Source organism: Ursus americanus, chromosome 14 (genome assembly GCF_024610735.1).
Source record: "Ursus americanus isolate L20-20 chromosome 14, mUrsAme1.1.p, whole genome shotgun sequence".
Lineage (NCBI taxonomy): Eukaryota > Metazoa > Chordata > Mammalia > Carnivora > Ursidae > Ursus > Ursus americanus.
The window spans coordinates 13298471-13312494 of NC_142140.1; the positions used below are offsets into that span (position 1 = coordinate 13298471).

The 14024-nt window shown below is 37.7% G+C and overlaps 1 long non-coding RNA gene and 1 pseudogene across 1 annotated transcript in view; one reads left to right on the plus strand and one right to left on the minus strand.

Moving 5' to 3' along the window:
- LOC123799163 (uncharacterized) overlaps positions 1 to 14024 on the plus strand; it is a 601123-nt gene that overhangs the window by 246718 nt on the left and 340381 nt on the right. The window lies entirely within an intron of this gene.
- Positions 6804 to 8141, minus strand: LOC123799228 (small ribosomal subunit protein uS2 pseudogene; annotated as a pseudogene).

Sequence of the window (14024 nt, forward strand, 5' to 3'; positions counted from 1 at the left end):
AGTTAAGAGTGGTTTTTTTGTTTGTTTGTTTGTCTCTTTTTTCTTTGTTTTGTTTCTTAAATTCCATATATGAGTGAATTTGTCTGGTATTTGTCTTTCTCTGAATGACTTATTTCACTTAGCATTGTACCATCTAGATCTATTCATGTTGTTGCAAATGACAAGATTTCATTTTTTTTTTGTGAACTGAGTAATATTCCATTGTGAGCATATATCCATTTGTCTATTGATAGACGCTTGGCTTGCTTCCATCATTTGGCTGTTGTTTTTTTCGTTTGTTTTTTAAAGATTTTATTTATTTATTTAAGAGAGAGAGTGAGAGAGTGAGAGAGAGCATGAGAATGGGGTGGGGCAGAGTGAGAAGCAGATTCCCCGATGAGCAGGGAGCCTGATGCAGGGCTCGATCCCAGAACTCTGGGATCATGACCTGAGCTGAAGCAGACATTTAACCGACTGAGCCACCCAGGCACCCCCATAATTTGGCTATTGTAAATAATGCTGCAATAAGCATAGGGGCACATGTATCTTTTCAAATTAATGTTTTCATATTCTTTGGGTAAATACCCCATAGGGTGATTACTGGATCATATGGTAATTCTATTTTTAATTTTTTGAGGAACCTCCATAATGTTTTCTACAGTAGCTACACCACCTTGCATTCCCACCAGTAGTGCACGAGGGTACCCTTTATTCTACATTCTCATCTTGTTTCTTATGTTTTTGATTTTAGCCATTCTGACAAGTATGAGGAAATATCTCATTTGCATTTCCCCGATGATGAGTGATATTGAACATCTTTTCATGTGTCTGTTGGTCACATGTATGTCTTCTTTAGAGAAATGTCTGTTCATGTTTTCTGCCCATTTTAATTGGATTATTTGGGTTTTTTTGGTGTTGAGTTGTATAAGTTCTTTATATATTTTGGATACTAACCGTTTATCAGATATGCCACTTGCAAATATCTTTTCCCATTCTGTAGGTTGTCTTCTAGTTTTGCTGATTGTTTCCTTTGCTGTGCAGAAGCTTTTTATTTTGATTAAGTCCCAGTAGTTTATTTTTGCTTTTGTTTTCCTTGTTTCAGGAAACATATCTAGAAAAATGTTGCTACAGGTGATGTCAAAGAAATTACTGCCTGTGTTCTCTTCTGGGATTTTTTTATAGTTTCAGGTCTCACATTTAGGTCTTTTATTCATTTTGAGTTTATTTTTGTATATAGTGTAAGAAAGTGGTCCAATTTTATTCTTTTGCATGTAGCTGTCCAGTTTTCCCAACAGCATTTGTTGAAGAGACTGTATTTTTTCCACTGCATATTTTTGCCTCATTTGTTGAAAATTAATTGACCATGTAATTGTGGGTTTATTTCTGGACTCTCTATTCTGTTCTATGTGTCTATTTTTGTGTGAATACCATACTGAGTTTTCTGTTGTTGTTGTTATTTGTTTTTATTTTTATTTTTTTTTTAATAATAGAGCCCAATGTGGAGCTTGAACTCATAACCCCAAGTTCAAGACCTGAGTTGAGATCAAGAGTCAGATGCCCAACTGACTGAGCCACCCAAGCACCCCAAAGCCATGATATTTTTTTTAAGTAGGCTTCATTCCCAGCATGGAGCCCAACACAGGACTGGAACTTGATACCATACTGTTTTGATTACTAGAGATTTGTAGTATATCTTGAAATCTATCAGCTAGTATTTTAATAATGCCTTTGAATTGGAAGGAGAGTTGTTTCAAATGATTTGTATGCTTTTATCTTCCTGTTAACACCTAACATATCTTGAACTTTAATCATTAAAGCAATATTCTATGCCCTGTTTCATATCATCTCACAACTACTCTATGACATTCACTCCTATGCTTAAAACTTTTCAGTGACCATTTTCATTGGCCTTTCAGTTTTTCAAACTAGCCCTGTTTTCTGTTATCACGGGGTCTTTGAACATGATGCTTCCTCTTCCTGGAATGTACTTCCTCTTTCCTCCTTCTTCCTTTCACCAAGTTAATGACTGTTCAACTATCAAATCCAAGTTGAGGCATCACTTGCTCAAGAACAGTTCAGGTACTTTTATTATATGTTCTAAAAAGATCATTATTAGTCTTCCAGGTCTCGTTCATTTATTTGTATGATTATTTAATGTTTAACTCTCCTTCTAGACGCCTCATTCCATGAGAACAAGTACTAACTGGATCTGGTTTGGCCCAACATTGTATCTTCTGCATCTAGTACCATGCCTTGTACATGTAAACACTCAAATATTTGTTTAATGAATGAATGAATGGTTCCTAAATTATACATGTGGAAACTGAGGCACAGAATTCTTAAATAGCTTCACCAAAGTCTTATAGCAACGAAGTAGCAGAGGTAGGACTCGAACCTAGGTCTTCTGTTTCCAACTTTTGTGATTTTTCTATTAAATACAGCTACTCTGTGCTTCTAAGTTGACCCTTTTTAATTTACCTTCCATTTCACAGTGGTTGTTTCCTTAGTTTCTTGCAAGTGGCTAGGATAACTCAGATCACACCTTGAGTGATCAGTGTGATTGCAGCCAAGGTAGATGATAGATGTGTATCAGTGTGCCTGAAAAGGGACATGGAAAAGAGAGATGGAAATCATCTTCTTCAAGAGTCTTTCCTTTGTAATGTGTTACAATCTCAGGGAAATAAATGGAACTATGACAGGTATTACAAAGAGATTCATCAGGTGAGGGCTATGGGGGAAGTTTGAAGCATTGTTTGGTGCTTATGACAATATGTGTTTAGCCTGAAGCTGTAAGGTCTAAAGAACATTACACTCAGTCTAGATATGATTAAATGTTCATAGTCCCGAATCTTCTACTAATTAGTTATGAGATTTTATGCAGGTATCTTTACATCACTGGCCTTGGTTTCATGTCTAAAAAATGGTGAGTGAAAGAGTGAGTGAGTCTTGGGGTGGCAATGATCATAGAATTATTGGTAAAAATACTGACTGCAGGTCTGCAAGAATGACTTGTTCTCTTTTCCCTCATATTCTTTGCTAAATGAAGTAAAATGTGCTATGACTTGAGGATTTAGGATAGGAATTTATTCCATGACATAATCTAGCTCTTCCAAGAATGTAGAGGGACTGGTCCCACCTATTTTTGGATTGATTATGGCAGTTTTATAGGGTTTATTGTAGGTCATTTCTAATAAGGGAGGATTGAATCTTGGTGTGTTTATTTCCAGTTATAATAATGAAATGTTAGTACTGGGCAGGATTTTGGGAGCCAGTAAATATAGCCACTTATTTTATATATGAGGAAAGCTAAGGTTTAGAGAGGAAAAATGTAGAGCTCAGACTCAACTGAAGGCTTTGGACTCTATGTCCAGTATTTTTTCCACTATATCACATAGCTCATTTTATACCACACTGTTATTTTCAGCACACTTAAAAGGATGTTAAAATTGTCTCTAATATAATAATAATCAAATCTGGAAAACTTAATGAAGGGTTGGGACCTTTTTTCCTATCTTTTCTGATGGAAATATCCTTTTTGTGATTATAAAAGTAATATATCCTCATTGTAACAAAACTCAATCCATCCAGACATGCACAAACTCGAAAACGAAGGGTTCTCCACAATTTAAATCCCCCAGAGATACTTATTGTTAACTTGGTTCACAATTTTTAGGTTTTTCATATATATATATGTTTTTCATATATAGCTATATATCACAGTTTCTACATGGCTATAGAGATAGATATCTTACGTATATACCGATATCTTATATATACATGAATTTATATATATATTTAAAAATTAGATCATATTATACTATTTGCATTCTAGTTCTCTTTCTTGACAATATTTAAGGGACACATGGACAACACATAGACATCTTTTCTTATTAGTACGTTCCCTCCACTTACATTGGAGTTACATTCTGACAAAGCAATCATAAATTGAAAATATATTTAGAAAGTGTACTTAATACATTTAATCTGCTGAACAGCATAACTTAGCCTAACCTACTTTAAACATGCTCAGAACAGTTACATTAGCCTATGGTTGGGCAAAATAATCTAACGCAAAGCTTATTTTATAATAAAGTATTGACTGTCTTGTGTAATTTATGGAAGACTGTATTGAAAGTGAAAAACAGAGTGTTTGTAAATGTATTGGTTGTTTACCTTCAGAATCAGGTGGCTGACTGGGAGCTGCAGCTTGCTGCTGCTGCCCAGGATCAGGAAAGAGTATCATACTGCATATTGTTAGCCTGAGAAAAGATCAAAATTCAAAAGATTCAGAGTTTCTACTGAATATGGTTTCTATTGAATGTATATTGCTTTTGCCCTTTTTTATAAGTTTGAAAAATTGCAAGTTAAAGACACTTTGTACATCTAATGTATTCTTTTTATTTGGGTGAGTGGTAGTTTGTTGTATTACTATATTTCACTTAAGCATCCCTCTCCTAATGGATATGTATATTGTTTCCAGTCTTTAACTAATTTAGGGATTGCTGGGGGTGCCTGGCTGGCTCAGTCGGAAGAGCATGTGACTCTTGATCTCATGAGTTTGTGCCCCACATTGTGTGTAGAGATTACTTAAATGAATAAATAAATAAAAACTTAAAGAAAAAAATGCAGGCAATGAACATCCTTCTACATGCATCTTTCCATATTCATGTTTCTTCGTGATAAATTTCTAAAAATCACACTTCAAGTTGATCATAGTATTTAGGTGCAAAATTGTGTAAGTAGAGCAATACAGTTTGTCAATTTCTATGGTACCGAAGGAAGGGGATTTCAGACTGAGGTGATTTTAGATACAAGGCCCTGAAACACATGAACATTTCCTTGGTCAAGCTTTGTAGTTTTGTAATCACACTTTTGCAGGGTCAGCTCAGTGCAGCAAATTCCAGTTCAGTGGTTCCTGAAAGTCCTTTCTAGTTGCTCTGTAAGTAGTTGCTTCACTTGGCTAAAGTTCACTGTAAATGGTTTGAAGCAGGCCAAAGATGCCTAGAGTTTAGGTTATTCCTTCCAGCCCACAGTAGTTATTTTCCCTTCAGCTTTTTTATGAGACCATCAAATATTGGGGGGGAGTACCAATTATGTGTCAAGGAGTGAGGCAAAGAGGAAAAATAACACTTTCCTGTTGAGAAATTGTCGTTTGTGGGGCACCTGAGTGGCTCAATCGGTTAAGTATCCAACTCTTGATCTCAGCTCAGGTACTTGATCTCAGGGTTGTGAGTTCAAGCCCGGCATTGGGCTCCCACGTTGGGCGTGGAGCCTACTTAAAAAAAAAAAAAAATGTTATTTGTGAGAAGACAAGCTGATGACATCACTGAACTGTCTTTTTGCCTAGAGGCATCTCCAGAAAAGGAAGAGCCCGCATGACTTGGGTTTGCTATTCCCTTTAGTTGCTTGAGCTTTGCTCTCTCTGTGATCACCTGTGATACAGCCAGTGCTTTCAGAACCATTCATTTAGTAGCTTTAACTCAACCACTGTTGTCCATGTCTATGTTGGAGGATTATATCTTCTTAAACTTGAATCTGGACTGAGAAGATCTGAGAGACTTGAGAAGATCTGAGAGTGAGGAGAGCTATAATAAGTCAAGCAAAGAAAGACAATTATCATATGGTTTCACTCATTTCTGGAACATAAGAAGTAGGAAGATCGGTAGAAGAAAGGGAAGAAGAAAGGGGGGGTAAACAGAAGAGGGAATGAACCATAAGAGACTGTGGACTCTGGGAAACAAACTGAGGGCTTCGGGGGGTAGGGGAATGGGATAGTCACGTATTGCATGGTGCACTGGGTGTTATATGCAAGTAATGAATCATGGAACTTTACATAAAAAACTGGGAATGTACTGTAAGGTGACTAACATAATATAATAAAAAATATTATTATTAATAAAAAAAAGAAGTTATCTGGAAGGGTGGCGTCTTGCCTCTGGAATTTCTCTAACATCTCTGAAATGTCACCATCTTTATTGTTGATCTTCAGAATAAAACTTATGTACCTAGCCTAGTAATTAAAATCCTTTGTAGTTGACATATAGATGACCTTTTCAACCATATTCCCATAGTTCTCCTAAACAAGACCTATACTCTGGTCATTCCTCAACTTCTCCTCTTTGTCTTGGCTTATGCTATTTTCTCTTCCTGTTAATGTTACTTATGTGGCTTAAATACCATCACTTCCATCATATCTTCCTTCTTGAACTCCTATGGCACTTTAACTATACTTTTTTGTGACACTAATAATATTCTCTTCTATATTTTCTGTGTATCTATCTTACATCTTCTACTACAGTGTAAACACTTTAAGAACAGATCAATGTGACTGTGACTGTTCTTTGTATTTCAATACCCAGGACGTTGCCTAATACCAGTAAGTATTATTATGGAGGTTGATGGGCAGACCAATCCAATCTTCAGCTGCATATCCCTGTGCCAAGCAGGTTGGAAGAGCCCATTCCACTTTGGGGATAGCTTAAATTATTAGGCCATCTGAATCTCATTATCAGAAAACAGTGCTGTATCTCAGCTACCTGAATATTCAAGTACAATACCTAGAGTCATCCACTTCTACTCACCTTGCACCCATTTTTTCACCTGAACATCTGATCCTGTTGGACCAATGACCAATGGGAAATATGTGGGAGGCCCAGCTTTGCAAAGACAATGAAAACATTTTCCCAGCTTATATTCAGATGAGTGTCCTGATAGGCTAACACCACAAATGAATTCTCTGGTTTTGTAATTTTGTACTAAAAAACATTCCCATATACCATGAACCTTAAGTTACCTATTTTTTTTTTACAACTTTTAGAAACTGTTTATTTTCCATCAACTTTATTTCCATTTTGTTTGAGTTTGTGGAACAGTAGCTTAAGAGACCACTCAGTGTCGGCTCGCATCTATTCAATGGCCTGAGCAGTGGGAGCTGCAGATTAGTCTTCAGTGGCAGGCTAAGCACTCCAGTCTTCAGTAGGGAACTGCTTCATGGCACAGAGGGCACCTGCACACCTTCAGATCAGTCTGCGGCTTCAGGTTGAGTGAACTCAGAACCTGGAGCAGTCCATTTGCCCTGAAATTCCTCCTTGGTCACAGTTTTTCAGCAACAACCTGTTCTTCCCTCTGTCTTTTCAGGTTCTGTGTAAAAGTTGAGATCAGGATGACTTTCCATGGGTGTTTACAGGAAATGGTGCAACGCATGTGTAGAACTTTCTGGGCCAGCATTCACCACATTAGACCCACTGAGTGATCTCCTTTGTTATTGTAAGGGATGGCAATGTCCACATAGTGCAGAGGAGAGTCTGTGTTACACAGAAAAATGGTAGGCAGATAAGATGCCTCTGTGAGAGGCTGGTGGTCCACCCTAGGATCAGTAACCACCAGAAGTCTCGGCTCCCGGAAGGCTGCCTGGATCTGGTTAGTGAAGTTTCCAGGAGTGAACCAGTAATAGGAGTGACTCCAGTGGCAGCAGCACACTTCAGCACAGCTCATTGGCCACTATTCCTGGATGATATGATACTGATCAGCCAGGTTTTCAATGGCAACAAAAGCGTGAGATACCAGCAGAAGCTTCTCTCAGGTTTTCTTGGGATTTACGATGTAGATGCCATCACTTTTCTTTTTGGAGATGTCCTGTTCCATTTGGAAGTGAAGGTTGGTATCACCTAAGTGAATTTCTGCTGCAAGGAATTTGAGGACATTCTCTTCCTTCCCTTGGAGGACATCAAGGGCTCCAGCCACTTGTGAAAGTTTCCCTTTAAGTGACAACAAGAACCCAGAACAATTCTATATGGACCCCCCCTCTAGGTAGTGTGGAAGGGCTTAATTTATCTGTTTTTAAAAGCACTGTAAAAGCCCAGTACTGTTTACCTAACATCATTCTTTTATAATCTTTAATTTGCCTGCATGTTAGCTAAATGTAAAGCTCATTTTAGGTATGTATAGCAAGTGCTTCCTAACCATCATCGAGGCAGTTTTTTTACACTATTAGACTCTTACCCACAAATTGACTTGGTCAGGGACACTATGTGAGGCTGTGCAGAGTGCATGCTGCCCAGTTTGGGGATGAGCCATGATATGACCATGGGAATGCTGCCTTCCAAAGCAGTGCACTGTGTCCTCTGTGTGGCCACAATGATCTGATGTTCAGGTACATGCATTTCGGGTTTGGGAACTCTGGACCCCTCCTGTATTACTTTGCTGGGGCTGCTGTAACAAAGTACCACTGAGTGGTACTTAAACAACAAAAGTATATTGTTTCATAGTTCTGGAGACTCGTACCCAAGTCCAAGACCAAGGTACCCTCAGAGTTGAGTCCTTCTGAGGACTGCAAGGGAGGCATCCCTGTTCCAGGCCCCTCTTCTTGGCTCATAGATGACCATTTTCTCCCTGGGTCTCTTTACCTCGCCTTCCTTCTATGCATATCTTCTCCTCTGTCCAAATTTCCTCTTTTAATAAGGTCTCCAGTCATATTGGATTAGGGCTCACCCTAGTACTCTCATTTTAACTCAGTTACCTCTGTAAAGACTCTGTTTCCAAATAAGGTCATACTTTGAGTTACTGGGAGTTACGACTTCTCTTTGGTGGGAGCATAATTCAACCCATAACAACTCCTAATAGATGAAAAGAAAATCTAGTTCTTCTTGGGAAAGAGACTGGGTTCAGAATTCCAGCTCTCCTCATACTAGCTATGTTCAGATTAGAGAGGAACATGTAGGACTGCATCCCAAGTCACCTTCAATAACAGCTTGGGCTGGACTAGAATTAAGGACACGGTTACATACAGGAAAGGTTAATATGGTTTTAATTAGGAAACTAAGGAAGAATTCGTGTTTATTTGTTAGGACAGGCATTACTCCAGATTCTCCTGATAGTGACACAATCCACTGCAGGGGGCATGCATATATGTAGGTATGGAGAGGGTGGTCTGGATCATTTTTAAAAAACTGGGCAGAATGGAACATCTCAAGGAAGAAGCAGACAGCTCAGGAGAGTAGTGGAAGCTACACATCCATGGACTATTTGCAAAGATCCTCTGAGTCTCAGAGGAACCAGTCTACTCTGGTTACTGCCACTACTGCAAGACCTTCTCACACAGCCCTGCTAAGCATCCCAGGCATTCTACCCCTGTCAGTCTCCACATAGGTGCCCTAAGAGTCTCCTGGCTTTGAGGGTACCATGCTGCCTGTGTGCAGAGATGGCTGAAGCCATGAGACCTCAAAATGCCCAGAAATAGAAACATAGTATAGAAACCATATATTTAAAAAACACTTAAATATGTTTACATATATAAATATATAAAATACACAAATACATGTTTGTTATGTATACATATATAATATATATCATACTGAAATATATTTATTTTATTTATTTAATATATAATACATATATTTAAAATATATAAGTATATATAAATACATTAATATATAACACATATTGAAAATATGGATATATTTATATACATTTATTTTAAAACGTTTCAAAAATAAATACATAATTTATTTCAATATATTTCAAAAATAAAAAATATAATTTTATTTATCTTATTATTTTTTATGTATTTACTGTAGAGACTTATGTGATATGAGAGACATCAGAAGTCATTTAGTAAATCATATATAAGTTTATATGTAAAATTATATATTTTAACCTTCCTTTTCTATTTCAGCAAGCTTCTGAATGATTATCAAGAAGTGTTATTCCTCCCTTGATAAGTATTATCAGTAGAGATATTGTAGGAACTGGGGCAAATAGCCAGAATGTACACATACTGGCCCTGGGAGAAAACTTACAACAGCATAAAGCAGCAGATGTGTTGTTTTCTCCATTTTCGCAAGATTCTGGGACAACACACAGCAATCCAGCATAGCTGGAAATCAGATTCTGGCAAAGAGATTGCCATTCTTGGAATTTGGGGATTTTAGGATGAATTATTAGGAAAGCATCATCTCTTCCTTGCTGTTGTTGGTGGCCAGCCAGGATACAACACAATTAAGAGTGGGCTCCAGTGGCATGCTGCTAACTCAGCATTTATGGTTGGGGATACCAGCCTCTCCCTTGAAATGAATACTGGGCTGGAGTCTGAGAGTTGTGATTGCAGCTGTATGATCTAGCAAGCTCTTGGCAGGACTTTCCACATTAGTGTTCAGGCTGGCATGACTGGGGAAGTAGGGTCCAAGACTTCCCACTATTGACCAGCATTATGCCTTCAGCAATAGGCCATTGCTGAATTTTCATGCAACTTTTTAGAAAGCTAACTTCCTTCCTGGGAGGCCTGCCTTCCCAGGATAAGTCTTGGACCTAACCCTTCCCTCTAAACGGAAGTGGTATAAGTGTAGAGAGCAGAGATAGGTAGGCAGCAAATATTCAACACATTAACCCTTATGTTCCATCCTTCTCTTCTTACGTACTACAGAGTCAAGGTTTGTATGCAGATGTTTTTATTCCCAGTCCACTGTTCTTCGCAACATCCTTCAATTCTTCATCTTTTTCTTTTTTTCAGGAATGGTTGTGGAGCTTGTGAGAGTTTTTTGGTTTTGATTATATAATATGTTTTAAGCCAAGGAGGGGTTTTGTTTTGTTTTTTTGTTTTTGTTTTTTGGCAATAGCAGTTATGCCCCCCAAAATCTCAAAATAAAGATTTACTCTAGGATGATGAAGTTACCCTCCGATCTTTTTTGGTTGTGAGGGAATCTTGAACTTATATGAATACTTTATTCATTTTTCTCCGTATTAGGACTTGAATTTTTATCACTTCCTTCAGTTCTTTCTTCTGGAAGAAACAATTCTTGTTTTAAATTTTTAATTAAAAATTGTATGCACTTTGGAGAGTCTGGTGGCTCAGTTGGTTAAGCATCTGACTCTTGGTTTAGGGTCCTGGGATCGAGCCCTGTGTGGGGCTCTGTGGGGAATCTGTTTGAGGTTTCTCTCTCTTTCCTTTTGGTCTTCCCCATCCCCCACTCATGCACACACAATCTCTCTCAAATAAATAAATAATCTTTTTAAAAAATTATATATGTTGCAGGCCACGTGTCATAGATTTCCAGTTTTATTGCTTTTGTTTGGTGTTTTGCTTCTTGCCAATCCTCGATAGTCACTCATAATTCCACCTACTGTTTGCCACAAGTGAAAATAACTACCTTTGTTAGCTTGAAATAAAGAGTTGCAAAATTAAATTGCCCATTGGGTGCCATTTCTGAAATTGAAATATTTATATATTTTATAAATATGTAGAATTGTGTAAGAAGGTACCCAAAGCCATGCTCTTGTTTGAAACACATTGTTTTTGATCCATAATGAGTGAAAGAATCTCCCAGAACCCCTGTATTTTCACTGAGGCCAGTTTCTACTGTTTTTACCCAGACCACAGACTTATGGGGCAAAACTACCTTGGGAATACAGTCTAAGATAAGCCACCTTTGTTTATGCTATTCCTTTTCTTTTGAATTTCTTTTCCTGTGATCTTTGTCTATTAAAATCTTATGATTACTAATCTCATCAAATCTACTGCTAAAAAATAAATAATTAATAGCTAGTAAGTACTTATCATGGACCAGAAATGGTGCCAAGAGATCTCCATGGATACTCTTTCATTTATAAGCGTACCTTGGACAATGAAGTACTATATGGTGACTAACATAATATAATAAAAAGAAAAAAAATAAAATGATGTACTGTATGGTGACTAACATAACAAAAAATTTTTAAAAAATAAATGTATATTTAAACCTTAAAAAAAAAAAGCATACCTTGGAGATATTGTGGGTTTGGTTTCATCTATCCCAATAAAGCAAATATTATAATAAAGCAGGTCAAATGAATTTTTTGGTTTCCCAGTGCATATAAAAATTAAGTTTACATTATGCTGTAGTCTAATAAGTGTGCGATAGCATTATGTCTAAAAAAACAATGTACGTACTTTAATTTAAAAATTCTTGATTCCTAAAAATGCTAGTCATCATCTGAGCTTTCAGCAAGTCCTAGTCTTTTTGCTGGTCTTGCCTCAATGTTGATGGCACTGCTGATCAGCGTGCTGGTTGCTAAAGGCTGGGATGGTTGTGGCAATTACATAAAATAAGACAACAACGAAGTTTGCCACACTGATTGACTCTTCCTTTTGTAAATGATTTCTGTAGCATGCAGTGCTGTTCAATAACATTTATCCACAGAAATTCTTTCAAAATTGGAGTCAATCCTCTCAAACCCTGCTGCTGCTTTATCAACTATATTTATGTAATATTCTAAATCCTTTATTGTCATTTCAAGAGTCTTCACAGCATCTTCACCAGGAGTACATTCCATTTCAATAAACCACTTTCTTTGCTCACCCATAAGCAGCAACTCTTTATCCATTAAAGTTTTATCATGAGATTAGACAATTCAGCCACATTTTCAGGCTCCAATAGTAACATTAAAGATCACTGATCAACATAACAGATATAGTAATAATGAAAAAAGTTTGAAATATTGAAGGAATTACGAAAATGTGACAAAGAGACATGATGTGAGCAAATAGAAAAATGGTGCTGATGGACTTACTTGCTTGATGCAAGATTGCCACAAGCCTTCAATTTGTAAAAAGTGCAGTATCTGCAAAGCATAGTAAAAGGAGGTATGCCTGTAATGGTTTCATTTTCATTGCCTAATCTCTGCTTTCACTGTTCTAGGGTGGATCAGCAAATAAGGAAAATATGGTCTTAGTGCTCATGGTGCTTACATTCTATTAGGGAAGATAATAAAAAGGAAACAAACAACAATATAATGTCAGAGAGTAGTAAGTGTTATGAACAATGTAAAATAGAGTAACATGGTAGGTGACTGGGAGTGGGGGGCAACTTTTAGATAGAAGGACCCCAGAGGACTTTTCTGAAAGGAGCCAACTATGTGGAGATCTGGCAGCAGAGAGAATTTGAAGACTAAAGGTGTAAGTGAGGCAGAAGTAAGCCTCATAATAGCACCTTGAAGTCAGTAGGTCCATCTATGGGAACTGGTTAAGGAACCCAACTCTCAGAGCCCCAGTTTCTTTTTATCACAAAGACCGATTCATTTGCTCATTCATAACATTTTTCTTGAGCACTCACTATGTGACAGACACTGCTTAGACTCTGGGGATGTATTACTGCCCTCGTGGAATTCATGTTCTAGTGGAGAGCTTGGGAGACAGACAGTAAACAAGTAATTATAGAGGTTTGGTATTGGTAAATGCCTTAAAAAATAAAACAGAGTAAGAAGACAGAGAATAAAGGTGGGAGGTGGGTTACTAGGGGAGTCAGGGAAAGCCTCTCTGTGGAAGTGACATTTGAGTAGAGACCTGATGAAAAGAGGGAGAGAAATAGGCCATGTGGTTATCTGGGAGTGGAGTGGGGAGTATTTCGAGTGGAGAGAACAGCTTGTACCAAAGGCTTTAAGATTGAAGGGAGCTTTATGAGCTCAAGGCATGGTAAACAGGTCCATGTGGTACTCAGGAAGGACCAGGTCATTCTGAGTGTGATGAAAAGCGACTACAGGATTTGGAGCAGGGATATAATAAGAGTGATGTTACCTGTAATGGAATATTGGGAGAATTAAGAGATAAGTCTATTCGTAGCCTAGCACAGTGTGTGCTAGTAAATGCTCAAGACCTCTTGTTTCTTCATTTCTTTTCTTCCTTCCTTCCTTCCTTCCTTCCTTCCTTCCTTCCTTCCTTCCTCCCTTCTACCATCCCTCTTTCCTTCCCTCCCTCTCCTCCTTCCTTTCCTGTCTCCCTCAGTGTCTCCCTGCCTGTTCCTTTCCTACTTCTATCCTTTGTACATCTATATTGTTCAAGTATGTCTCAGAATAAGGTGACCTAACCTGCTGTTATTTCTTTCCTTGTTAACTTCATGCTAAATTATAACTTCCTTGAGGACAGGAAAGGGGTCGCTTATTTCTTTATAATTGCTACATCACCCCAGTGTCTTGCAAATTGTTGGAATCCAACAAAGTTATTGAGTTGGCATTAAAAATTCTTTTCCATGGGGAATGGCAAAGATGTCTGGGAGTTAAGAAGTATGTTTGGACTG